This window comes from Bos grunniens, chromosome 21 (assembly GCF_055505025.1).
Source record: "Bos grunniens cultivar Pamir isolate PY7600 chromosome 21, Bosgru_T2T1.0, whole genome shotgun sequence".
In the NCBI taxonomy this organism is placed as follows: domain Eukaryota; kingdom Metazoa; phylum Chordata; class Mammalia; order Artiodactyla; family Bovidae; genus Bos; species Bos grunniens.
The window spans coordinates 24,953,079-24,979,851 of NC_141185.1; the positions used below are offsets into that span (position 1 = coordinate 24,953,079).

At 49.0% G+C, this 26,773-nt stretch overlaps 1 long non-coding RNA gene across 1 annotated transcript; it reads right to left on the reverse strand.

The window, feature by feature from the left end:
• Window positions 1-11,356: 11,356 nt before the first annotated feature.
• On the reverse strand, window positions 11,357-21,268 carry LOC147349253 (uncharacterized). The gene is made up of 3 exons (XR_015149740.1): window positions 20,908-21,268; window positions 18,761-18,931; window positions 11,357-12,320 (listed from the first exon to the last, which is right to left on the reverse strand). It is a non-coding gene; the product is annotated as an uncharacterized LOC147349253 (long non-coding RNA).
• Between the last annotated feature and the right edge of the window lie 5,505 nt (window positions 21,269-26,773).

Genomic DNA, 26,773 nt, shown 5'->3' on the forward strand with positions numbered 1-26,773 from the left:
TCTTTTAGAGCTGACAGGCCGACGGTCAGTATCCTAGGCGCAGCCCCTGCCAAAAAGGACCGCGTTCCCTGGAGCGCGGGGCGTAGCCTCCCCGTGGCTGGTCTCCGGCTGAAGCGGGAGCTGGGCGGCGGAGTCCCCGCCCTCGTGTCTGCAGAGCGGGTGGGGGAGGGGTCGTTCTCAGCTTGGACGCTCCTGGAGGTCACGTGCGCCCTGCGGCCCGCAGCAGGGCCTCCTAACTGAGCGGAGGTCTCAGTCCTACCCGTGGATGGCCCGACTGACCCGTGCCTCCCGAGGCTCCACACCCTGGAGGACTGCGCTTGGGACATCCATCTGTCAGTTTCCTGCGGCACCTCTCCCAGGAAGTAACCCGGCTTCCAGTCGCCAGGCCCATCAGTTCCATTAAACCCAATGAGCTGGGATCTCCCGGGCTCCGGGCCACTCAGAACGGAGGGTGGAGAGTTGGTGGAGGTCACTTTGACTTGATACAGTGGGCGTGAGGAGTGGATGAGAGGAGAGGGTCGGGATAACTGTTGTGCACATTAGAGATGTAACAGGCGGCAACCAGCCCTCACCCGCAGGTGGGTAATTGGAGAGCTTAATAAAGGGGCTGTTTAGAGGTGGCTCAGATGGTAAAGAATCTGCTTGCAATGCAGGAGACCTGGGTTCGATCCCTGGGTTGGGAAGATCCCCTGGAGAAGTAAATAGCAACCCACTCCAGTATTCTTGCCTAGAGAATTCCCATGGATAGAGGAGCCTGGCAGGCTACAGTCCATGGGGTTGCAAAGAGTCAGTCGCGACTGAGCAACTAACACTTAGAAAGATGAGGATCATGGCCCAGGCCTCGCAGCAGCCTTCCTATTCCCTGAGGCCTGGCCTGGCAGGAGTCTGGGCAGCCTGGTGAGACCTGAGCCCAGAGAGCCTGCAGTGGGGTAAGGGAATAGGCCAGCCTCACTCGCTCCTGTGCACATCTCCGCTGTGTGCCCCCAGGCTGAGCCCAGCCTAGCCCTCTACGGAGAAGGGCGGACTGGTGAGAGGAGCCCCAGGGACAAATGTCCAGGACTGCAGTGTAGAGATAACTGTTACAAAGAACTGCATCCAGATGCAGTCAGTTATCCTAATAGCACAGAGAACTATAGTCAATATCTTGTAACAACCTATAAAGGAAAACACTTTGGAAAATAATATATGTGTATATGTATAATGGACTCACCTTGCTGAGCACCTGGAACACTGTAAATCAACTCTACTTCAATCATATATATATATGAAAAGTAATTAATTAAAAAAAAAAGTTACCCTAAAACACCGGGCCTCATGCTGGGTTGGGTTTGTGTTCTCCAGCCATTCACTGAGGCCATAGTCCTGAGGGCAGTGCTGACTGCAGCTGGTGCATGCCAGGTCTTCTGGCCAGAAAAGCCCTAGATCACGTGTCCCTTTTCCAGGTCAGGCTTGTACAGAGTCTCAGCTGATGGAAAGCACCTATGACTGCAAATAGCTGAAAAATGAAAACCCCTGTACTTCTTATCCCAACAACACAAAATACTAAAAGGAATTTTGCTTTTACAAAATCCAGTAAACCACCCTCCATTGTACCTGCCAAGCAAAAGTGCACCTTCATAAGCAGAGGGATGATACAACAGGTTAGGGACACTTGTTTTCATGTTCAGGGCACAGATGTAGGGACCAGTCTCATTTTCTGCCCACAGGAGTCAACAGTCCAAAAAGAGTTGAGGGAAAGCCACATTCATTGGCTATTTTCTAACTGTGTGACCTCGGACATGTTTCTTAACCTCTCTATGCCTCTGTCCTTTTATCTGTAAAAGGGAATCGGATTTGCCTTCTAGGGGTTTATGAGGATTCAATGAGTCTATCTCTGGAAAGCATGTGAAGTCTGGGACATTGTAACATGGTCGTTACCTCACTACCAGCTATGATCACGTGTTGACCCAGAGGTGGTGCAGTTTCCCACCGTTTCCCACCCCAGGAGACCACAGCTTCTAGGCTTTCTCAACACCCAGAGCAGACCAGCCATTTAGTGGAGCCAAGGGTCTCCTGGCTTGTGTTCCCTGGGAAGAGATGTCCCCAGAAACTCTTTCTGAGCCCTGCCTCTTCTAGCCTGTGTGCCAGGCACCTGCTTCTGTGTATACCTGGTGGTAAAAAGTGGCTCTGAGTTGGGATTCAGAAGACAGAGCAATAGTTGAGTGACCTTAATCTCTGGACCTCAGGGTTCCTATCTGTAAATTACAGATAATAATTGTCCTCCCCATGTACTCACATGCAGGCTGGTTATAAAGATCACATGCAGAATAACTACCTTTTCCCAGATGTAACCATCGTGCCTCCAATTCCAAATTGCATTCTTGATTTAAAAATTAATTTATTTGGCCGCACTGGGTCTTAGTTTTGGCATGCAGGCTCTTAGTTTTGGTATGTGGGATCTAGTTCCCTGACCAAGGATCAAATCTGGGCCCCCTGCATTAGTATTTGAGTCTTAGCCACTGGACCACCAGGGAAGTCCCCAAACTGCATTCTAATGCTCAACTGGGCATAAAATGGATTAAAATAAACCAACCTCGATGGGTGTGAAAGGGCCTTAGAGTTGCTCCTTTGCCACATGGAGTTGTGGGCTATTCCCACTGCCAGGCTGATGCAGGGAGGGGCCACTAGTCCAAGAGAACCCTTGCTGGGGATGGGGGAGAAGGAAGGTGTTACATCTCAGCTGGTTCCCAGGTTCCAGGAGGAAGCAGGGATTCTACCCCATCCAGCCCAGCGTTGGTCTGGGGGTGGGGTAAGAAGGAGGGTCCTCGGAAGAAGTGACGCTGGCACTGGGGCCCCATAGGGCTCAGAGGGAGTGGGTGAGGTGAGTGGATGTGAAGCAACCAGTTCCTTTTACAAGCAAAGTTTCTAGTTGCAGCTGCATGTAGGGGAAAGTGCCAGGGGAGGAAAGGGGCCCTGTGAACAGAGCACCCTTCAGTGGGGGAGATAAAAATAGAATAGAGCTCTCCTCACCCCCACCCCTGCTGAGGAATGTACATGAAAAGCCACCCTCAAAGCAACTACACAAATGACCAAATGACTTGATGAAATGAGATACCCTGCATAGCAGGTGCACAGTGAATCTGCATCCCTGACACACCCCCTTTACACATGTATGTGCATACACACAACTGCTTTCGGCCTCCCCACCAGACTTTCTGCAAATGCCAAGCACCCACTGTGTGCTGGGCACTGCACAAGTTTCAAGGGACCAGGCACAAGAGCTGGCCTCGGCCTCTGGGAACCCCAAGGCTGCTGGTTAGGACCGCCCTGAGCCCAGGAGGATGAAATGGCTGGATGGCATCACGGACTCAATGGACATGAGTTTGAGTGAACTCTGGGAGTTGGTGATGGACAGGGAGGCCTGGCGTGCTGCAGTCTATGGGGTTGCAAAGAGTCGGACACGACTGAGCGACTGAACTGAACTGAGCCCAGGAGAGAATTGGAACCCTGACCAGGGCCCTGGAGACACACTCCAGACCCAGGGGTGCTGGTGGATGGGCCTTCAGGCTGAAGGAAGAACAGACACACCACGAGGGGGAGGGAGCTTCAAAGTGGCGGTGGAGAGCAGGTAGGGAGGAGGCAGGGTCCTGGGCAGTGTTTTCTTGTTAGACATCTACTTGATCTATTCCTTTGATACCTCCTGGAGAGGCGTACCTGGGCCGCCCACCCTGCAGGTATCCCCATAACTGGCACTTGGTAACCCCAGCGTGGGGCCCCTGTCATGGACTGGCAGGGTGCGGGCAGTGCAGCCCTTGCCCCGAGTGACAGCACAGGTGGGCTGGAAGAGTCCATAAGACAATCCTGCCCTCTGGGTTCCAGGGGAACATTCTAACCCATCAGAGTCCTCATGGGCTGAAGGCTCTCCCAGAGGTGGCTCCCAGGACTAACTCCAGACACAGGGCCTGGTGCCGCCCATCACTTCTTTCCTCCTGCTCTCTGGTCACCATTCTCCTCCAGCTTCTGGGGGCAGGGAGCCAGTTCCCCCCACTCCAGAGTTTTCTGAAGGATGGCCCTGGGGGGTCAGATAGGAGTGGACAAGAGGAGTTTGGTAAGAACACTCCCCAGTGGTTCGCCCCTTGCAGAGTGTCTCAAGCAAGGCCACCCCTTCACACTGCCCAGAAGAATCAACTCCTTCGTGATGATGTCTCCTCCTCTAGCCACATATTTGCATGAAGAGTTGGGAGCCTGGATATGGGGGAGGGGCAGCTCTGAAAGTTGAGCCCTGGAGGTTGGGGCCAATCTGAAATTTGCCTCAGAGCAGACTGAGAACAAGGGCCATGTATTAGAGCCCGACACTGTGCCGGGCCCTTTGCATACAGTATCTAATCCTCACCACAGCTTATGGTAGGCATTCTAGACCCACTTGATAGATGAGAAAACTGAGATGCAGCAAGTTTGATTTAGTTGTCCAGAGTCACACAACCACCTGAGGGGAGCGGCCTCTGGTTCTACTGGCACTGTCCTTTCTGACTGAGGGCCCCTTGGCAAGCTCCCAGGGCCTGTGTAGATTGTGGGTGAACGACTGAGGCTGTACTGGGATCTGCCACCCCAGGAACTGTGTGTGGAAGGCTGATTTGGGGAGCGTGGCAGCTCTGTCACAGATGGGCTGGGGTTATGGGTGCCCCACCTGCCAGCGGGGCACGATGGAAGGGGTTTGCACAGGCCATCTCACTCCTGTGGTCACCAGGACTAACCTGAAGTTAGTGGGGGTCCCCAAGCCTGAGCTTCCAGCGTGGGTGATGGCTGCTTCCCAGTTGATGCACTTGGAAAAGCCCCTGCCTCTATCATGACCACAGAGTGCTGTGTAATTTCCTCTGTGGGTCAGTCTGCCACCAGGAGTTATGACAGGGCCATGAGTCAGGCTCAGCTTGTCACTGACAAGCCACCAGCTGCCTAGCTTCCAGCCGACTCGGTGGATATAAGTGGCTGCCCTGCCTTCTCCCACCTCTGCCCCATCCTGCAAGGATGGTCAAGTAGACATCCACTGGGGTCACACCAGACCCAGGGCATGTCAGGAGCTGGAAGCAGTTCTGGGCTGTGCCTGGCATGACTGTGACTGAGGCAGACCATCACCAGGTCGGCCATGAGCTTCCAGGGTCAGGAATCGAAGTGCCCCCAGCCAGCTGTTTGAACTGATTGCCCCACTCAAATCCCTCGTAAGAACATTCTTCACCTTCCCCTCAAGTTCAGAAGTCCCACAGAGGAATTTGGGCTTCCCAGGTGGCACTAGTGGTAAAAAACCTGTCTGCCAATGCAGGAGACATAAGAGATGTGGGTTCGATCCCTGGGTCAGGAAGATCCCCTGGAGGAGGGCATGGCCACCCACTCCAATATTCTTCCCTGGAGGATTCCATGGACAGAGGAGCCTGGCAGGCTACAGTCCATAGGGTCGCAAAGAGTCGGACATGACTGAAGCAACTTGGCACACACAGAGGCATTTACTCCTCTCAGAAAAAGGCACTTAACCTAGGTAGGTTAAAAAAAAAAAAAAATTAGTGGTTACTTCAGCTGCCTTCAAGGAATTCACCATGTACGGAGAAGGCCTTGAAACTCAACAACTGGCTTTTAGAAAACCAGAAGGCTCATCTTTGGATCCCTTGTTCTGTGTTGACAGTGGGTCCTCCTTTGGGGTGCGGAGGCACAGGCTGGGGTGCCAGTCATACTTCTGGGCAATTTGACGCCACGTGCTCTGTGTCACCAAGACTGTGATTCAGCCGCACGCTTGCCAAGGCTCGTTCATGTTCACAGAGGGGCGAAACTGCTCTGTAGGCACTTTTCAAAGCAAGGGCTCTCCACCTCCTGGAGGAAAAACCAGGATACACCAGAGATGGGGCCGCCCATCTCTGGTGTATCCAGCCGCCCAGGGAGGGGCTGTCAGAGCCAAGACCGGGCGGTGTTCAGCTCTGTGTCTGTTAGATGACTAAAGGAATAACAGAAAAACCATGAAGCAAAGCTGGTACAAACCCTAAAGCCCATACTTTCCCATGTAGGTGCTCCCTGCTCTCTTGCTTCTGAGTACAAAGGAGTGATGCTTGTGGGGTCCTCATGAGGAAGCCTGGACTTCCACAGAGGTCGGCCGGGGACAAAGAGGCCTGGGCACCCCAGGGGCTTGCCCTCCCTCTGCCTCTATCCACAAGGTAGGGGATGGCCTGGCACCCTTTGAGGGAATGATATCACCGTACCTGGGCTATTGCTGGAATTATCAAATTTGTGTTGGCTGAGACCCTCAAAAGAGTTTTTGTGTTTGTTTTTTTTTTTTCTTTTCACTGTGCTCCGTACAAAGAACAAAAGCCAGCCTGCTGACAGGTGCTAAGGGTCCAGGCTAGATGAGCACGGTCCAGCTGCCCGGACAGAGTGGACAGGCAACTCCCCACACTGCAGGCTCCACAGTGCCATGGCATCCTCTCCACCTTCAGCTGGGTCTGTGGGTTGGATAGCAGCTGCCAACACAGTTCTCCACCCCTTCAGAGAGAGGGCACAGGCATCTTGGCTTGGGATGGCTTTTTTTTTTCTCTTTCCTTTTCCCTTCCCTTTTCTTTTTTTTTTTTTTTTTTTTTTGCCTTCTCTTTACTTAATCTATGTGTCAACCTGGCTGGTGGAGACCAGAAGCCAGAGAGGGTGTGGCTCACCGAGTTGAGGTGGGGTGAGGGCTCAGCAGGGAGGCCTGGGTGAGGAGCGGCTCCCCGACCAGCCCACAAGGCAGGCAGATCCTGCTTGTCTCCCTGACACTTGGTTCCCCAGGATCCAGCTGGGAGATACCTATACGGCTGTCTCCCTCTGGGAGAGGCAGGGGGAGACAGCAACATCAAGTGTATGAGACTGATTACATTCATGGCTAAAACACCAGAGTCTGTTGGAAATACAGAAATACAGAAGGTGTTGGAGCCCAGCTGGATAATTCAAGTTTGCTCCCGTGCTGGGGGCCAGGGCGTCCCCATGGTGGGATTTTTTACTTGCTGGGACCTTCCACAGAAGTGTGTTTTGACCATTCTCTGAACCATAAACAAAAACTCTCATGGTAAACAGCTTTCAAAGACAGTTATCTCTAAAAGGAAATTGGGACTTTATTTTCCCACAAGAAGTTCAAGGAATTGTGATTACTCAGAACTCCCTCTCGACATTCTTGTGAACATTTGAGAAATTCCCAGCGCCTCCTGTTGCCCCAAGAGCGGGAAGCCAGGGACGCACCAACTCACACACAGCCACGCAAGTGCTTTTGGGCTCATAGCAACTGCATAAATCATTGCATAACTGCAATTGTGAGTGTGTTTACTTTGATAATGGGAGGAAATGCAAATAAAGAAGTAACGACTTCAGGTAAAATTATGCCTAGAAAATGACTTTCTATTCTCTACCTCTCCTGTGCCCTTAAAAGTCCTCTTCTCAAGATCTCTTCTCCAGGAACTTAGCTCCCAGAGCGGTTTTCCAGGATTGCTAAGGGACATGTGACAATCTCTGTCATTAACTCCATGAGACCTCTACTTGGGGGCTCAAAGTTTCCCTCAGGCCCAGAGATGGATGCAGGGACTCTCCAGGCTAGAAGAGTCTCTGGCCAGCAGCCAACTTCCAATGCAAAGTGCAACTCCAGTCACGAAAAAGACCTGAGAAGTCTTGCCAAGTGCTAAAGACTCTGCCAGAAAAGACGAAAGGGCTTGCATAAGCCTGCCCCCATCTCCTCATGGAGAGAGCCAGCTCAACTTGTTCACCTACAACCATGGAGGATGAGCATGTGGGGGCTGGATGTGTCCAGGGGAGTCTGATAAGGGGGCTGCCAGGAGCCTAAAGAGGGTATCTGCTCACATGTCAGCTGCAGCAAGCAGGAAGGAACAGCCCCTGGACAACAGACAATTCCAAAAAATAAGGTTTTCCAGGATTTTCTGTGTAGGTGAGCATTGTAGGCAGGTAGGCATATGCCTCAATTTCTTAAAAATGGTATGCTTTTAAAAAGAAATATAGATGGAAGGAAGGAAAGAAGGGAGAGAAGGAGGGGAATGAGGAAGGAGTGAAAAGAAGGAAGGGGGAAGGGATGGAAGAAGGAAAGAAAAGGAGACATAAAAGTTCTAGATCTGTGCAGTTTGATATAGTAGCTTCTGTTCACATGTGACTGTTGAGCACTTGACATATGGCTGATCCAAACTGAGATACGCTGTAAGCTGGATTTCAAAGACTTAGCATGAAAAAAGAATGTTAAAAAATTTTTTTTTATCAAGTACATACTGAAATGATATTTTGGAGATTTTGGATTAAGCAAAATATATTAATTATTTTAATAATATATTATTAAAATTAATGTAACTTATTTTCCACTCTTTTTAATGTGCCTCCTAAAACCCTAACATGCGTGGCCTGCACTCCGCGTATACTTGCTGGGGGGCGGGAACCATCCGGTGCGCAGCACGGCAGTGGAAAGGAGGCGGGGCCACAGACCCACCGCTAGTTCCCACCAAACTGGTCAGGTCTTTAGCCCCGCCCCTTTCCCCAGACCGAGAGTAACTGGCCCGGGCTTGTGATGCTTTGATTCCTACATTCTCCACGTGAGATCCGAGCATCTCCCTGGAAAATCCTTTCTCTTTTAAGCTGCTAATTTCTGACCTGCTTGACCTTTTAAAATCCTCAGCTTCATCTGAAGGCGCGCAGGGGCTTTCTTGCACTCTTGTTTGAGAAAGCCGGTAGGTGGCTGTGTGATAGTAACGGAAACTTTGAATAGGATGTGTGAGTCGTGGGAGGGTTTGGTTAGGTCTCAGTGGAGCTGAGGCACTGGCAGACCTGTTCAAGTTTGAATCCAGGTTCAGCAGTAAATATTTAGGAAAGTTTTTAAAAGTGGTACTGGAGAACATCATAGCAACATTAAGGAAACATTTCTTCCAAAAGTATACCAGTTGAGCGCCCTATACCTGACAGTTCATTGGGTGAGGATTTCCGCAGGCTGTGTTGGACCCTGGAGGCGGGAGGAATGGCTGGGTGTGTGAAGCAAATGGAAAGGATCCAGGTGCCAACAGCCCAACTGCTCAGCTTCCCAGACCTCCAGCCCATGTGTGTACTCAGTCATAATTACAGTAGTACAGTTACACATTTTGCGTTATACTTCTTTCTCGAAAGTGCTCATAAGCATTTTCCATGTTACTTCTCATATACGTTTAGTACTCAAGTAAGATTCCACCAAGTGACTATCACTTTGTAAACTTCAGTGGAACATTTAAACAGTTTCAAGCTTTGTTCATTTGAATAAAATAGCAAGAAAATGCAATTTGCTTTCCCTGCTGTCTTTTCTCTGGGATTTATTTTTCTTGTGATTAATTTTCAGGAAAGAAAGAAACTACCGTGTTCAAGGGTCTAAATGTTTTTCTACTTCTTCACAGATATTGCCAAGGTGCTGTCCAAAAGGCATGTATGAACTTATGTTGCTCACAGTGATGGATGTCTGTGCTGAAGTTTCTTACAGCTTTGCCAGGATTGAAGTGTTACAGCATATATATTTATATTTTTTACAGCGTTTAAATTTGTAAATGTATATATAAATGTGTATATATTTTTTCAAATGTAAATGCTGTAAAAATGGAAACTGAGATTTTTGAAGCTCTTATAAGCAAAATATTTATAGACAAGTAACGCAAAAAATACATATTATATGTGTGTGTGTGTGTGTATTTCCTGCCTGAAAATGCCAAGATATTGACTTGAGCATTTCTGGACTTTACATGCATTTCTATTTTTAAATTGTTCTGCACAGGGGCTTCCCTGGTGGTCAGTGGTAAAGAATCTCCTGCGATGCAACAGACATGGGTTCGATCCCTAATCCAGGAAGATCTCACATGCGGAGCAACTAAGCCTGTGCGCTACAATTACTGAGCCTGTGCTCTAGAGCCTGAACCGCAACCACTGAGCCCCTATGCTGCAACTCCTGAACCCTAGAGCCCTACTGAGCTCACGCACCCTAGAGCCTGTGCTCCATAACAAAAGAAGCCACCAAGATGAGAAGCCTGTGCACCGCAACTAGAGTAGCCCCTGCTGGATGCAACTAGAGAAAAGCCCACACAGCAACAAAGACTCAGCACAGCCCCAAATAAAATTGCTCTGCACAGAAGATATGTCTCCTATCCATTTAGGGATATATTCAACCATTTATTTATATCAATATGGACTTGTTTTAGACTTTGGGGTATAGTCAATACTACTTTATTTATTGTACTGCTCAAAATCTTCCGCTTAGCCATTGGGAACTCTGTCAGTTGACTCCTGTGCCCCTTTGCCATTTCTCTATCCATGTGTTTGTTTTGTGAGCACTTCCTTTCTCTCTGGCACTACAGGATGCTTGTTTCATCTTGTATATTTCCCACCTCAGTCCTGGAATCAGACCATTCTCCAGGGAGCCCTGGTTCTGGTTATGAGAGAATGATTCTAGAAACCAAGATTCAGGTACTTGGTGTTGCTCATTGCTACTAAAGTGTCATTTCCCAGGTAACAGAACAAAGATAAAAACCTGTTTACTAGTCTATAGACAGACATCCATAACTATTTCTATATGTAACCATCTGTGTCTATATTAAGATAAACATGAATTCTTACTTTGCCTTTCTCTACTCCAGTACCACGTGGATCATTCTAGCCTTGCTTATCTTTCCACTCTGATTCTGATGCATTTTAAAGACCTCATCCCAGGAAGGGCTGATCACCCCTTTTGAAGAATTTCTTTTCTAGAAGCATGTTGTCTGTGAAGGGGGGAAGAAAAGTCATACCTAATTTCTGTCAACAGAGAGGGGGAAATATTGTCTATTGGCAAAAAGTTTTAAATGTCCTTAAAGTTATCAGTTGAATCTGTTGCTGATGGAAACACAGCAGTCTGCGTAAGTCCCCAAAGCACAAGGTCTACACAGGTGATTCCAGGTCCAAGGCCTGGCTGACTTCGCTCCCAGCATCTCCCTGTTAGCACAGAGTACTAGTGGCTCCTGACCAGAACCCACAGGACGATCCCAAACACAACTGTCCACCTTCCAAAGTCACTGCTTCTCAGTGTCCCCCTCAAAGAGTTCGTGTCTCAGACCAGAGGGGCTCCCCCAGCTTGGCTCACTGACATTGGTCACCTCAAACTGAAGCTTACCAGCACGATGACCCACAGAAAGACTGTCCACGTCAGCCCAGTGGTGCTCAGGGAGCACCTTCAGTGCCTTCTTGGCCTGGCTCCTCACCCTCCAGGAGTTGTGACTCTCCCTTTCACATAGACATACGCAGCAAGTTTCTCCCTCCCTTCTCAAGCCCTTCATGGAATACGCTTGGCCATATTGGTGTGGGATTCTCCATCCAAGCAGGCACAGACTCCTTGTGAAACAAAGGTTATGTTTAATTACATAAGTAGTGATAAATTGGAACATTTTCCATGGGTCGGCTCTGTTCAGAGCATTTTGCTTCTATGAATTTAATCCTCATTCAGTTCAATTCAGTTGCTCAGTCATGTCCGACTCTTTGCAACCCCATGAATCGCAGCATGCCAGGCCTCCCTGTCCATCACCAACTCCCGGAGTTCACTCAAACTCATGTCCATCGAGTTGGTGACGCCATCCAGCCATCTCATCCTCTGTCGTCCCCTTCTTCTCCTGCTCCCAATTCCTCCTAGCATCAGGGTCTTTTCCAATGAGTCAACTCTTCGCATGAGGTGGCCAAAGTACTGGAGTTTCAGCTTTAGCATCAGTCCTTCCAATGAACACCCAGGACTGATCTCCTTTAGGATGGACTGGTTGGATCTCCTTGCAGTCCAAGGGACTCTCAAGAGTCTTCTCCAACACCACAGTTCAAAAGCATCAGTTCTTTGGCGCTCAGCCTTCTTCACAGTCCAACTCTCACATCCATACATGACCACAGGAAAAACCATAGCCTTGACTAGATGAACCTTTGTTGGCAAAGTAATGTCTCTGCTTTTGAATATGCTATCTAGGTTGCTCATAACTTTCCTTCCAAGGAGTGTCTTTTAATTTCATGGCTGCAATCACCATCTGCAGTGATTTTGTAAGTCCAAAAAATAAAGTCTGACACTGTTTCCACTGTTTGCCCGTCTATTTCCCATGAAGTGATGGGACCAGATGCCATGATCTTCGTTTTCTGAATGTTGAGCTTTAAGCCAAGTTTTTCACTCCCCTCTTTCACTTTCATCAAGAGGCTTTTTAGTTCCTCTTCACTTTCTGCCATAACGGTGGTGTCATCTGCATATCTGAGGTTATTGATATTTCTCCCGGCAATCTTAATTCCAGCTTGTGCTTCTTCCAGCCCAGCGTTTTTCATGATGTACTCTGCATATAAGTTAAATAAACAGGGTGACAATATACAGCCTTGACGTACTCCTTTTCCTATTTGGAACCAGTCTGTTGTTCCATGTCAGTTCTAACTGTTGCTTCCTGACCTGCATACAAATTTCTCAAGGGGCAGGTCAGGTGGTCTGGTATTCCCATCTCTTTCAGAATCTTCCACAGTTTATTGCAATCCTCATAACAAGCCATTATTAGCCCTATCTTTTTAGAAAAAAAAAAAAAAAGTAAGGCTCATTGAGATTTAGTTCTGTGCCTCTCACACAGCTAATAACTCATAAAACCAGGATCTACACTAACCATGGCCATACCTACTGCAGCTAAGCAATACACTGATGCGGGCTCATTGTCTACAAGTAAGTAATTAAAAGTCCTCAAGCACAGAAATGTATACTCTCTTTTTGTCACACCCTTTCAATTCTTCTCCTCCTCTTCCAATTCTTTTCCTCAGAGGTAACATCCTTCTAGAACTGTTTCTTTTCTTTTTGTCCATTTGGCTTGTGGGATCTTAGTTCCCCAACTAAGGATGGAACCTGTGGCCCCTGCAGAGGAAGCATGGAGTCTTAACCAATGGACCCACCAGGGAATCCCCTAGACCTGTTTCTATGTATGATACAGTCTTAGGATTTGGGAGGGTCTTTAAATACATGTATTACACTATATGTGCCATGCTTTTGACTCGTTAGTTTCATTTTTCAGTATGCCTTAGAGGTCATGTCCTGCCAGCATACGTAAATCTGCCTCAGCCCTTCAAGCATTTTAAGGATTCCATGGTGTGACTGTCCCATAAATTATTTATCTGGTCTCTGATTGATAGCCATTTGGGTTGTTTCTAACATTTTGCTTGAAAAACCACAGTGTGTTGAACATTCTTGAATATGCCTTTGTCAGAATGGCAGAGGGCAGATTCCGAGGAGTGGAATTTCTAGCTCAGGGTGAAGTGTTAGTGACTCACTCTTTGTGACCCAGTGGACTATAGTTTCCCAGGCTCTTCTTTCCATGGAATTCCCCAGGCAAGAAAACTGGAGTGGGTTGCCATTCCCTTCTCCAAGGGATCTTTCTGACCTAAGAAAGATTGGCAGGAAGATTCTTTACAGTCTGAGCTACCAGGGAAGCCAACTTAAGGTAGTGTAGTAATATCAAGCTCAGGGTGAATCCACATTTAAATTGTTGCTACTGCCTAACTGTTCTCCAAAACGATTGGGGTGATTTTTCACTTCCCTCAATGGTGTTTGAGATCACCTGTCTTTCCACATCCCCACCAATACTGAATAGCAGCGATCCTGAACATTGTTTACTAATACGATGGGTAGAAAATGAGATCTTCCTGTTTGAATTGGAATTAACTCTGCTTGAATTTATGTTTCTAGTTCCCTCATTGCTCATCTATTACTAGGCTTTGGATTTCTTCTCTTATCCTGTGCAAGCATTTGCACCCTCCCCAGTAATAATCTAAAATGACTCTTTAAAACTCTTTGCTGATCTCACCTTTGAGCTTATGTACATTCTGCTAAGAATGCTTATCAGTTCTTCCCAGCCCTTCCTGGAGCCCCTTTGGGGCTCCTTTCTCAAGGATGAACTGTTCTGGAACATGTCAGCAAAGTTTGCCTTTGGAGGGTTGTGGACTTTTGTCACAGTGACTCAGCCCCTGTCCCTGCAGTCTGCGGCCATCCACGTGGAAAACGCTAATTCCCTACGCAAGAACCCGCCACCCACTCGGCCCTCGGCCAACAGAAGTACTTGCTCGGCATTCCTCCCACTGCTCCTTTCTCCTGCCTGCCCCTTTACCTCAAAATGCTGGTGTAAAGAGAAGACACCCACGGAAGCTGAACCATTCAAACACTACAAAATTATCCCATGAGAACATGGATATTTGCTTAACCTCTGCAACCTCTTTAGAAATGTTCATGCATAAGCATGCATATATTTACATAATCTTTTTTTAATGCAAATGGAAGGAAACTATACATTGTATTCTGTACCTGGCTTTTTAAAAAATATTTATTTATTTATGTATTTGACTGCATCATGTCTTAGTTGGGTGCTTGGGCTCTAGAGTGCGCAGGCTTAGTAAGGGTGAGCTGGCTTAGTTGCCCCTCAGCGTATGGAATCTTTGTTCCCCAACCAAGGGTCAAACCCACGTCCCCTGCATTGGAAGGCAGATTCTTTTAACCACTGGACCACCAGGCAAGTCCCTGTTTTTTTTAAGTAACAACATATCTCCAAGTTCTTTCCCTGTCAGTATACATAGACCTTTTTCATTTTGAATGGTCTTAGTATTTCATTGGTGTCATTATTTATTTATTTATCTAGTCTCCTATTAATAGACATTTGGGTCCTTTCCACTTTTTTACCACTACACACAAGGCTACTACTGTGAACGTTCTCGAACAAACATCCTTGTGGACATGTGAAGATGGACCTGCAAGGTCAATTCCTAGAACTGGAACTACTGAGTCAAACAAAAGAAATGTGTACTTTGATAGATCTGCTGTGCCAATGTACCCAACCATCTAGAGTCATGAGAGGTACTTCCCAGATGGTCCAGTGGTTAAGACTTTGCCTTCCAATGTAGGGAGTGTGGGTTCAATGCCTGTTTGGGGAGTTAAGATCCCACATGCCTTGCCCAAAACACAAAAACATAAAACAGAAGCAATATTGTGACAAATTCAATAAAGACTATAAAATGGTGCACATCAAAAAAAAAAAAAAAAAGAGTCATAAAGAGAGGGCTGCCTGTCTGCTCTCTCATAGGGCTTTGTTAAACTTACAAACCTTCTCCCATCTCGTAGGTGAAAAATGGTATCTCATTGTAATCTTTGCATTTTTCCAGTTATGGCTTAGGAATACATTTCAAGCATTAACAAGTCATTTGTATTTATTTTTCTGTAAACTGCTTACTTATATCCTTTATGAACTATCTTGTTTGTTAATAGGACTTCCTCATATATGAAAGAAATTAGTATTTTCATTATATATGGTATATTATTATACCCTCCAGTTTACTATTTATCCATTATTTGTAGGCTTTTTATTATATATTTGTTGTTTAGTCGCTAAGCTATATCCAAATCTTTTATGACCCCATGGACTACAGCCCTCCAGGCTCTGCTGTCCATGGGATTTCCCAGGCAAGAATACTGGAATAGGTTGCCATTTCCTACTCCAGGGGATATTTGAGAAGCAGGGATCGAACCTGCATCTCTTGTGTCTCCTGCAGTGGCAGGCAGATTCTTTACCACTGAGGCACCTGGGAAAATTTGCTATCTTATAAAAGGTTAGATTTTCAATATGCACATTTGGGTGGACAAGGATTGATTTCTGTACCTCATCCTCATTTTTGCATTTCAGTCCCCACTCCCTTGAGGTGGCAGACACTTGATCATGGCAATCAAGAGATCGGCTGCTTCCCTCATCCCCTCAAGGTTCCTGGGGGATCCTGAGCCCAGGTGGGCTTACTCAGGATGTGGGAGGGGGCCTGAGCTCATTCGATCCCTCAGGCCCACTGTCCATCTGGCATCCAGAGGGAGTCCCTGCCCTTACTTCTTGTCCGCAAGGCCCTTCCGAGGCTGTGCTCTCCTCCCGAGTCCCGCAGTATAGGTGGAGTGCACAGGACTCCTCTGCCGCCCACAGGGCTGCAGGGGCCCAACTGCCTGACACCCCACTTGGCCCTTCCTAACCTGGACCTTTGCCGCCTGCTCTTGGCTCATCCCAGAAAACTGGGTCAGGACCCCTTTCTCAGGGCCCCACCAACATCTCCGTATATCTCACAGACCCCCGACTCTGCTCCCAAGCCCAGGATGCTGACAAGCCTAGCTGCTCCTCCTCAAACAGTTCCCCAAATCTATTCCTGTGTCTTCCATTCCTCTGAGGAGCTGGAATTCTGGACCACAGAGATCAGGAAGACTTTTTATACTTTTTTCTCCTTTTTATATTGTCACTTCCCTTCCCTGAAGCAGTGCACACAGAGAATGGCCAGCAGTGTGTGAGTGTGTGTGTGAGAGTGTGTGTGCATGTGTGTGGCTCCCAGAGACAGGAGAGGTCAAAGCTTATCAGGAACTGCCTGGAGGAAAGAAAGCAAACGGGTATTAAACCCTGCCTCTCCTGACAAGTGTTGCCGGCCCCTCTGGCTGCCTCAGGCCTGGACTCCCTCAAGCCCCCAGCTGACTCCATCTGGGGCTTCTCTGGTCTGTATGCTCGCAGTGTCCCCTTCCCTAGAAGCCCTTTGCGGGTGGTGGGGGGGTGGCCTGTCTTCCTCTCCTCGGTGGCATCCAGCCCCGTGGGCCTTGTACATCTGGGCGCTCGGTCAGGTGCATGGCGCTGAATCACCTACTGGTCATAACAGGCCGGGCTTTTTTCGTCCTGGGAGCTCTCCAAAAAGGCCAGGATGGGCGGGGTCCCAATGAGGAGGGTACTTAGGGTATCCCCCCCAAACGAACTCCCTGGCTTCTCCTCAAGGCTTTCTTCAGTGGAGCTCCAAGGAACCAGGAAAAAAGCTTTTCTCCAGAGAACTCTGTCTGCAGATAGGCCCTCCTCGCTCATCTGTCTCCCCAGCCTCTCTCCCTGCTTTGTTGGGGTTTCATCAGGCCAGGGAGCTGGACAGTGTAAAATAACCTCAGACCTGGGCTGCTCAGGATGGGGAGCCGCAGGGGCCGAGCCACAGGGAAGGTACCAGACACGAAGCTCCATTTGAACACAACTGAAATCATTCCTCACAGGGTTTTCACCCAATGCTACTGCAGCCCTGGTGCCGCCATCTTTACTTTGCCTCCAGCCAAACCAAAGCTCCACCTCTAAGCCTTCTGGTCCTAAGGGACAAGGTGTCACATTTCCTGAATCTGGTGATTGCTGTAAAATCCAGCCATCTGCACACAAGGGGCTCCTCCCCACCCAGCACCCCTTCTCCTTGCCCCTCTTTCACTTTTCTGGACAGCACCAATTCTCAGGATAGTGCAAACGTGTCCTCAGCTGTCTCCAGGCCCCCAGCCATTTCTAATTGTCCCCTCCAGCATCGTCCATGAGCTCAGCCCCCAACCTGATCTAATTTTGCTGGTGCATTACCCACCTCAGTGCCTACTACGTCCAAGGCCTTGAGGCCTATAGATCTTTCTTTAAAAAAAAAAAAGTAATTGGAGGATAATTGGCTTTACAATATTGTACTGGTTTCTGCCATACATCAACATGAATCAGTCACAGGTATACATATGTCGCCTCCCTCTTGAACCTCCCTCCTACCTCCCACTCCATCCCACCCCTCTAGGTTATCACGGAGCACCGTTTGAGCTCCCTGGGTCACACAGAGAATTCCCACTGGCCATCTATTTTACATATGGTAATGTATAGGTTTCCATGCCACTCTCTCAGTTTGTCCCACCCACTCCTTCTCTCGCTGTGTCCATAAGTCTGTTCTCTATGCTTGCATCTCCATTTTTCCCCTGCAAATAGGTTTATCAGTACCATCTTTCTAGAATCCTCTCCTCAGTAGCATCTCTGAGCAACATCATCCACCAACAGGCTTGACTTAGGGCTGAAGGTCAAACTCAGGGGTAAATGCAGGCATTAGTGGAGCCCTCGGAGAAGGCAATGGCACCCCACTCCAGTACTCTTGCCTGGAAAATCCCATGGGCAGAGGAGCCTGGTGGGCTGCAGTCCGTGGGGTCGCTAAGAGTCGGGCACGACTGAGCGACTCACTTTTACTTTTCCCTTTCATGCATTGGAGAAGGAAATGGCAACCCACTCCAGTGTTCTTGCCTGGAGAATCCCAGGGACGGGGGAGCCTGGTGGGCCGCAGTCTACGGGGTCGGACAGAGTCAGACACGACTGAAGCGACTTAGCAGCAGTAGCAGCAGCAACAGTGGAGCCCCACCTCTGGCACTTCCTGGATGGTCCCTTGATCTCCCTGGACCTCTTTCTTCATGAGTAAAGTGGTGAAAAATACAGTACTTGCCTCGCAGGGCAATGAGGGGTCCATGGGTATCATATGGGTGCTTATAAAACACACACTATTATTCATAGTATTTTGTGAAGAGCATTTTTCATTGTAAGTGATCCTGCCCCATCTATCTAGCGTAAATCTTGAGTCTTTCTTTTTTTTTTTAGAGGGGAGATTTCTCTACTATTTTCTTTCTCTTTTTACTACAATTTTTATTTTAATTAGAAAGTGGGGATGGTGGTAGCAGTGTCAGGAAAAATAGTGTAGGATGTGGATGGAAAGACAAATAGGCTATATGGCAGCTTCACCTCCCAAAGTAGGTGTCAACAGATTCAGCTAGGACCAAATAAAGTTTGGAAACCTAGTGCTGAATTCCTGGCCTCTGCAGACACTGACAGAAGTCAGGCCTCCACCCCTGCAGGTGTAATCTGGGTGCGCTCCAGCAGCCTGTGTTAGGAAGGCACCCCCACCCATGGGCACCCTCTCCAGTTACCTTACGCCACATCTGATACACAGGCTACCAGGAGAGTACTGGCTTCAAGAGACATGCGCTGCGGTCACTGCAGAGCCAGGGTGAAGGAGCAGGTAGTCTCCTGAGAAGGGACAGCAAGTCAGGAGCCCAGAGGACTGGAAGGCCCTGAAGTCATGGGGGTGGTTGGTCTCCCTGCGGGGAAGCAGAGCAAGAGATGCAAGGTCATGAACCGGGAGAGGAAACAGGAGGTTAGGAACAAACCGCAAAAGATTGAAAACACCCTCGGTTTCCATCAGTGTGGGAAAGGCTAAGTTCAAGGGAATATCCAAACAAGGGAAAGCTGAGCAGAAGGATGAGAGCTTGTATTATGGATGGATGTGAAATGATATTCAAGAGAGAGTATAAAGTGAAAAAGGCAAGATGCAGGTGGTACATAAAATAAGCTACCATTTGTGGTTTGACTATGCATAAAATGTCTCCGGAAGGCGTCACAGAAAGTCATTTTAGCAATTTTGTGTTTAATGGTGATGGGGTTCAGGGAAGGCCATTCCAAAACATGACACTATGGTATATTGGTTATTGTGAATTAAAGTTACTTAAGAAGTAGCCAGTGCAAGGACAGCTACTCTGACTTTCCTTTGTGCCTCTGAGAGCAAGAAAAAAAAATGCCCCATTTTGGAGATTTTGTGCCTACTTTAGTCACTTTTTTGGGTCTCATATCTTTGGGACCCTCAGAAATATAAAATTAAATTAAATCTGTTTTTCTCCTGTTAATCCCTCTTTCATGAAAGAGGTATCTTAGACAAGAACCTCAAAGAGTAGAGGAAAAAGTTATTGTCCTTCCTGACAATGGGTACAGAGTCTCAGATGGGCAGGATGAAAAAGTTCTGAAGAATGATGATGGTGATAACGTGAATGCACTTAATTCCACAGAGTTATACACTTAAAAATAATTAAAATGGAAAAATTTTATATTACTTTTAACTACAATTTTAAACAACCCAAACATTTCATGAGCTGCCTGTGGGGAGAACTGGGTGTTCAAGAAAGAAAGGAAGGGAGACTTCACTGCACTTCCTTTTGTAACCATGGGAATCTTTTCAAAAAAATAAGGAAGGAAGGGACTTCCTTTGGCAGCCAGTGTTTTAAAGACTCTGTGCTTTCACAGCAGGGTACACAGGTTCCATCTCTGGTCAGGGAACTAGATCCTACAACCACGCAGCCAAGAGTTCCAATGCCACAGTTAAAGATCCTGCAGGCCGTAACTAAGATCCACTGCAGCCAAATAAATAAAAACAAATATTTTAAAAAAGAAGAGGAAGCAAACTGATAGGGCCCAAGACAAGGTAAGCCTTGCAGGATGGATGGCTGAGAGGCAGTACAGGTGGCGAACACTTCACTGACAAAGGAACTATTTACAAAGATTGTAAAGGGGGAAGATGGTTGGATGGCATCACTAACTCAATGGACATGAGTTTGGGCAGAGTCAGGGAGATGGTGGAAGACAGGCAAGCCTGGATTGCTGCAGTTCATGGGGGTCTCAAAGAGTTAGCCACTACTGAGCGACTGAACAACAAAACCGGGAAGAGCAGTGAGGGGTGAGAGGGTAGGGGGTTGGGTGAGGGCGTGGTACAGCACCTGGGCTTAATAGCAGTGAAGCCCCATGCTCGGACAACTTACTGGAATCAAAGAGAGAATCAGTGCAAGGGGCTACCTGACAGAGGCTGCGACTTTCCTTCCAGGGTCACAGCCAGCCTGGGTGACCTGGCAGGGAGGGCATCGGGGGAATTAACACAGACCTCCCTTTCTTCCCTCCCTTTGATCTCTCCTGGCCGCTCCACTGCCCAACGGAAAGGCAGCCTGTGGGCAAGGGCGCTGGGTGGAGCAGGACTGGACGCAAGGGTCACCCTCCTCCTGACACAGGAAAAGGGTGGGGATAGTACGTAAGGGGACAGCGGGACAACCTTGGAGGCAGCCTGCCAGCGGAGGAGCCGGCCTGCCTGGGCGTGTAGCCTGGTTCGGCCACTCACCCCCTGGGCCTTGCGGGGTAATGACTGTAGGGATCCTAGATGCCGCTGCCAGAAGTACATTTGTTAATGTTGACGCAAAGTGCTTAGAACACAGTGCCGGGCGCAGGGTACACAATGTACACGCGAATTGTGACTTACGTGTGACAGCCTGCCGAGTGGAACCTCGAGCTCCCCGCGGCTCCGACCCAGGCAGGATGCGGTGGGCGGGGCGTCCTGGGAGGCAGGAGGCGGAGCCAGCCGCGAGGGCCCAGGGGAGGCTGCACTTGGTGTAGCAGGACTGTAGGTCCACTGAGCGCCTCCACGTGTCAGCCCTGAGCTGCGCCTGCAGTGTTCACTCTCACGAGACCCTCACCGCACGTGCCAGCTGGGTGCAACCGGGTGGAATCCTTGCTCCTTACAAATTGGGGAAACTAAACTTGTGAGGGGAAGCCCCGGTCAAGCGCCCGCCGCCGCTAATGAAAACTACTCCCAGCTGGGCTCTCACTGCCCCACCCCTCCCAGTTGCTAAGTGTTCCCGCAGCAACTCAGCGCTGCAAGAGTTGCAGATTGTAATATCAGAATTTAGAACAGCCATTATGTGCAGAATTTTCCTAAGCTCACCGGGCACTTATACAAAGGGTAAATTCTCATTCAAAAATATTGTGGTCAATTGAAAGAGTCGATTAAAAGTGTCCAAAATATCAAATTTATTAACTTCAAAACACAACTTTAAAAGATTTCAGGCAATTTTATGAAAAATTAAAAGTGCTAAGCCCATATTGAAAATAATGCACTTTTTTTTTTTCTCAGAAAAATACCAGGGGCGTGGTACTTAGAGATAGACATAGTTAACGTACAGGATTAATATTAAAGTGATGAAAGTATCAAGAATAGTATTTTTCTTTTGTTATTTTAAAATACTGGACTAATTGATATAAATAAGTTTGTTATTTGCTAGAATGTACCTTATCTTTTTAAATAATCTTATTTTTTAAAAGTTTTAAAATAAATTATTTTATAAACCCAATATAATAAACACAACTTCTCAGTCAATAAATACTTAAAAATTTTTAAAAATCCGAGGCCACCTCACATTTCAGTGGAAGTGTGGATCCCTTCTTGCTCTCTGTCCCTGCTCCTTCACAAAACAAAAGATTATTTTCATCCCTATAAATCACTGTTCATGGTAAATATAAATGAAAGAATGAGTGGATGGACGATTGATGTATTTGAAAGACAGACAGACCTGGCTGGAGTGGTGATCAGGTTGGGAAGACAGTTTGGGCTGCATAGGAAAGGCTGAAGAGAGGATTGTACCCAAGAGGCAGTACTGTACGCTTTGGGGTTTGGGACAGAAAAATGTTGTGATATGACCAAGACTGTAAGGAAGATTTATCTCACCAAGGGATGAGAGAGGTTATAGAAGGAACCATGTCATGGTCACCATTTGGGGGCTCAAGGTGACAGCATTTTTATTTGTGTTTATTTTTGGCCATGCCACATGGCTTGTGGGATATTATTTCCCCAATCAGGGATCCAACTCAGGTCCTGGACCCTCGGCAATGAAAGGGTGGAGTCCTAACCACTAGACCACCAGGGAATTCCTGACATTTTTAGAAGGGCCTGGAAAGGGAGGCAAGAGGTGGTAAGAGGCCTGGCAGGATCTGGTGGGTGCCTGTGTTCGGGGCCTGGGAGAGGGAGGGGTTGGGGGCAAGCTAGCCCCTTGGCAGCACCAGGGAAGTCAGGACGTGGGGAGGAAGTCTTTTCTCTCTGCATTTCTGTTAAGCCCCCTGCTTCCTGAGGGAGGGGGAAGGGTTTCCATCATCCACAGGTCCATGACTCAGGTCTGAGGCTGTCACCCCAGCACCCAGAATGGAGGACCAAGGCCACAGCACTATCACCTCCTCTGATCCTGGTGCTGTTTCCAGGGAGAGGCTCTACCCTGTCTCGAGTGGCTGGTGGGGAGCATCAGGCCCTATCTTACAGTCTCAGGACTTCTCCTACGCAGGTGGACCCTGGCCAGGACACCTGTCCAGACATGGTTTTTTGTCTCTCAGCATATTTCCAGGATACCCCGTGGAGAACTTCTCCACCACCTGCCACCGTCCTGCTGTGCTGGAACCTGAGGGATTGAGGCAGCACTGGGAACCATCCCGAGATGATTCTAGATCATCTCTCCCTTGCTCCCTGCAGTCCTGCCTCAGGTGTCAAAGTTCAAGAACTGGACATCAGGGAGAAGTAAAACAAACCATAGAGGAAGTGGCCAGCCTCCTGTTGGCGCACACAGAAGGCATGCGGGGAAAGAGGGCGAGGGGCCACCCAGGAAGCTTCTGATTCTGGTCTGCAAGGCCAGTGCTGGCCAGATGGGGTCTTTATCAGCAAGAATGTAGACCAAGTGGTCAGCAGCCCCTTCCCACATCACATGGATAATCTATGATACATGTGAGCTTCAGGCTGCTCCTCCGGCCCAGGGGTCAAGCCCCTTGCCTAAGGCAGCCTCAGTACTAATTTTCAAATGAACCTCCTGAGTGATCAAAGGACGAACACCTGTTCCTGGCAGAGAGAATGGGGCTAAACCATGGGCATTTCATTCACTCAACACATTTATGGAGCACCTGTTAACACACCACGCATTGTGTAGGAGAGGGGTGGGGGAGGAGGGGCAGAAATCCCAGTGAACAGAAAAGAGAAGGTCTCTTATGGAATGTACGTTCTTGTGGTAGAAGATACGTGATGAACAAATATCTGCTCAGTCACTTCAGTCGTGTCCAACTCTTTACAACCTATAGATTGTAGCCCACCAGGCTCCTCTGTCCATGGGATTCTCCAGTTATCTAAGATAATTTAAACAGTGGTGTGGAGAAGGAGAGAAACGAAAAGTGTGCAGGGAGTACTTAGAAATGATGGTCGAGGAATGAACTTTTGAAGGAGATAAAGATGTCACTGGTGGCTCAGTGGTCAAGAATCTGCCTGCCAATGCAGGAGACACAGGTTCAATCCCTGGGTCAGGAAGATCTCCTAGAGAAGGAAATGGCAACCTACTCCAGTATGCTTGCATGGGAAATCCTATCATGGACAGAGGAGCCTGGTAGGCTACAGTCCATGAGGTCACAAAAGAGTCGGGCACGACTGAGCCACTAAACAGCAAAAACAACATACTGTGAACTGTGAGAACTACCTAGATTTCTAGCAGTAAATTCCTCAATGAACCCTTGCAGGAAAGACCATTGTGTTAAGGGTTTATGATGCACATGGGGTCAAGAGTGCCAGAAGCTCTGACGTTCCAATGGCCTTTACTTTCAGGCTGGATGGCTGGGGAGGAGAAAGGAAATGGTGGTGGGTCCTCCTACCTCAGGGGGTTTGAAGATTCGGCCTTCGTGGGTTGTGGTACTCTGGCTGCCGGAGGGGAGACCCTAGCCAGAACCCAGATGGACCCCTTGACCGTCCCCAGTTGCCCCCAACAGTGGGAAGGGTTTGCTCCTGTTCCTTTCTGCATAAGCACTGAAGTCACGAGCTATGGTCCAGTGTTTCTCTAAGTAGGGCATGGTCCTCGGGGAACACTTGAGGAGATGGTGTATACTGGGGGCCTCCAGGGGTTTTGGTGTCATTGCTGGGGACTGAAACAGTATAACTGAAAGTGGGGTTTGGCTGCTTGCTGCTCAAAAACCGATAAAGAGGCAAGGTTGGTGGAAAGGAAAGTTTGCTTTATTTTGGGTGCTGGCAACTGGGGGGAGGGCAGACACTTGTCCAGAAGTTGATTGAATCCCCCTGCACTGAGAATCAGTGGGTTAGAGTTTTTACAGGCTGAGGGGGCAACATGTAGAAATAGCACAGTCAGCTCAGACAGTTATTTTGAGATTGGTCATTGGTGGTCTGATCAGCATCAAATACAATTAGTCTTTAGTTCCAGGGTTGTTTTGTTCCCATTTCCTTGAGGCCAGTTCTGGGAATTGTGGCAGCTAATGTCCCGCCTACAGTCTGGTCATCATAGAGTTAACTTCTTCCACCTGGTGGGGCGCTCAGTCTATATAGGACAGCTCATAGGAAATGGCTCAGAATATTATCTGTAACCCTTGAGAAGGATCTAAAAGGTCCTTGACTTTGCTTAATGACTATAGTAGTATTTGATCTCCTTTGATAGTTTTCCTTTGTTTCTTCACCTCTCTGATTAAACTTATTCTTTGACTGAAGTTTTTCCGCTGACAAAAGGCAGGCTGAGGATTGGGAGGGTGGGCCCATAGGGTCCTGGCTCTGTTTAAACAGGTTGTTATTGGAAGCTTGGGCTTCAGAGTAACCCCTGGCTCTGCCTGCCTTCCAGAGTTTCAGCAGAGTCTGGAATCATTCCAGGGTCAAGGGCAATGCACCTGCCAGTGCCTGTGCCGCTTTCCTGGCCACTGAAGCCCAGGGCCAGCAGCAAGGAGGTGGGAGCCAGGGGTGGGGTGGAGAACGGGGCCAGCGAAGGCCTTGGGACAGGCATGGGCAGGGGAGGCCCTTGAAGTGCTGGGCAGCAGGTTCCTCAAAAGCAAAACCACTTGAAACACCTCATCTGGGCCAGCTGAGGCCCCTGTGGCCAAGTCCCCCACAGCCCAGGACGCTTCTGTTGTAGAAACCCTCGGCCAGCGAGGGCAGCCGCTGGACGGTGATGCCCAGAGAGGCGTCTCCCCACCTACACCCTGCACAGGGTCTGGGATGGCTGAGGGCAAGGGGCTCAGGGGCTGACGGATGAGGGGGTGACTCTGGAGTGACAGCCACTCCAAGGCCTGCCCCGGGCTCCGGGACCCAGCCCCGAGCTCCGGGACCCAGCCCCGAGCTCGGGCCTCCCCGACGTGGCTCTGTTTCCCTCTTCTCTATCTGTTCTCAGCTCTTCCTTCCCCCTCAGTGAAGGCAGACTGGGAGGCTCGCCTATCCTGGGTGGCTGCCAACATGCTGTAGAAGGCAGGGGCTTGGCAAGCACACAGTGTCGCCTCTGTGGGAGCGGCAGGCTAATTATATTTCAGCTGGCGGCCGTGGCTTGGAGGTGGCCGGGAGTTTCCCAGCTCACTGGCTCGCTGGGCCTCCTGTGTGGTAAACACCGCGAGGAGGTGTGGGGACAGAGGGCGGGGAGGTGTGGGCAGGAGCTCAAGACAGGCCTTGAAGGGGAGCCAGGTGGGGCAGTCTGACCAGTCCCTGGTTCCAACTAGGAACCTCACTTCGAATCCTGGGCCATGGGGCAGGTCCAGCCCCGTCCAGGGCCCAGGGTCCTACTGAGGGGGTGGGTAGCCCAAGATCCGCCCAGCTGGGATATGGTAAAGCCAGATGGAATGGAATGCTTGGGGAAGGCCCGGAGAAGAGGCCTGATGGAGAATGTACTGTCCGCCTTTCCTTTTCCTACAAATCTTGGGGACTTTCCTGAGGTCAGGACTATTGTGTACAGCCATGCAGGTGTGGGTGGAGGTATGAGTGGGGGCCCATCCAGCTGGTTTGGGCTGTGACCATCTGGATGGGGGGGTCGCCTTTATTTTAAGTTCACCAAGGCCCTGTGCTGGCTGGTGCCTGGTGCCCATGGGTCAGGGTCAGAGGGGGTTACTCATCAGAGAGGAGCCCTGGGCACTGGGTAACCCATCCCCCAAGGCCAGTGTGGCACTTTCAGGACCGAACATCTGGCTTGGTCGTTAGCGCTTCAGGCTCCTGGGGTGAACTCTCAGCCTAGGTGGTGAGTGGCAGGTTGACTGAATAGCCGGAGGGCCCTTGGTGAGAAAGCCCAGACCCCACCCTAGGCTGTGTGCTTCCACAACCTCCCCTTGTTGTTGTTTAGTTGCTAAGTCGTGTCTAACTCTTTGTGACCCCATGGACTGTAGCCCACCAGGCTCCTCTGTCCATGGGATTTCCCAGGTAAAAATACTGGGTGGGTTGCCGTTTACTTCTCCAGGGGATCTTCCCGACCCAGGGATCGAACCCACGTCTCCTACATTGGCAGGCGGATTCTTTACCACTGAGCCACTAGGGAAGCCCCATTCCTCCCCTACCTGTGAGCTAACTTCAGCCA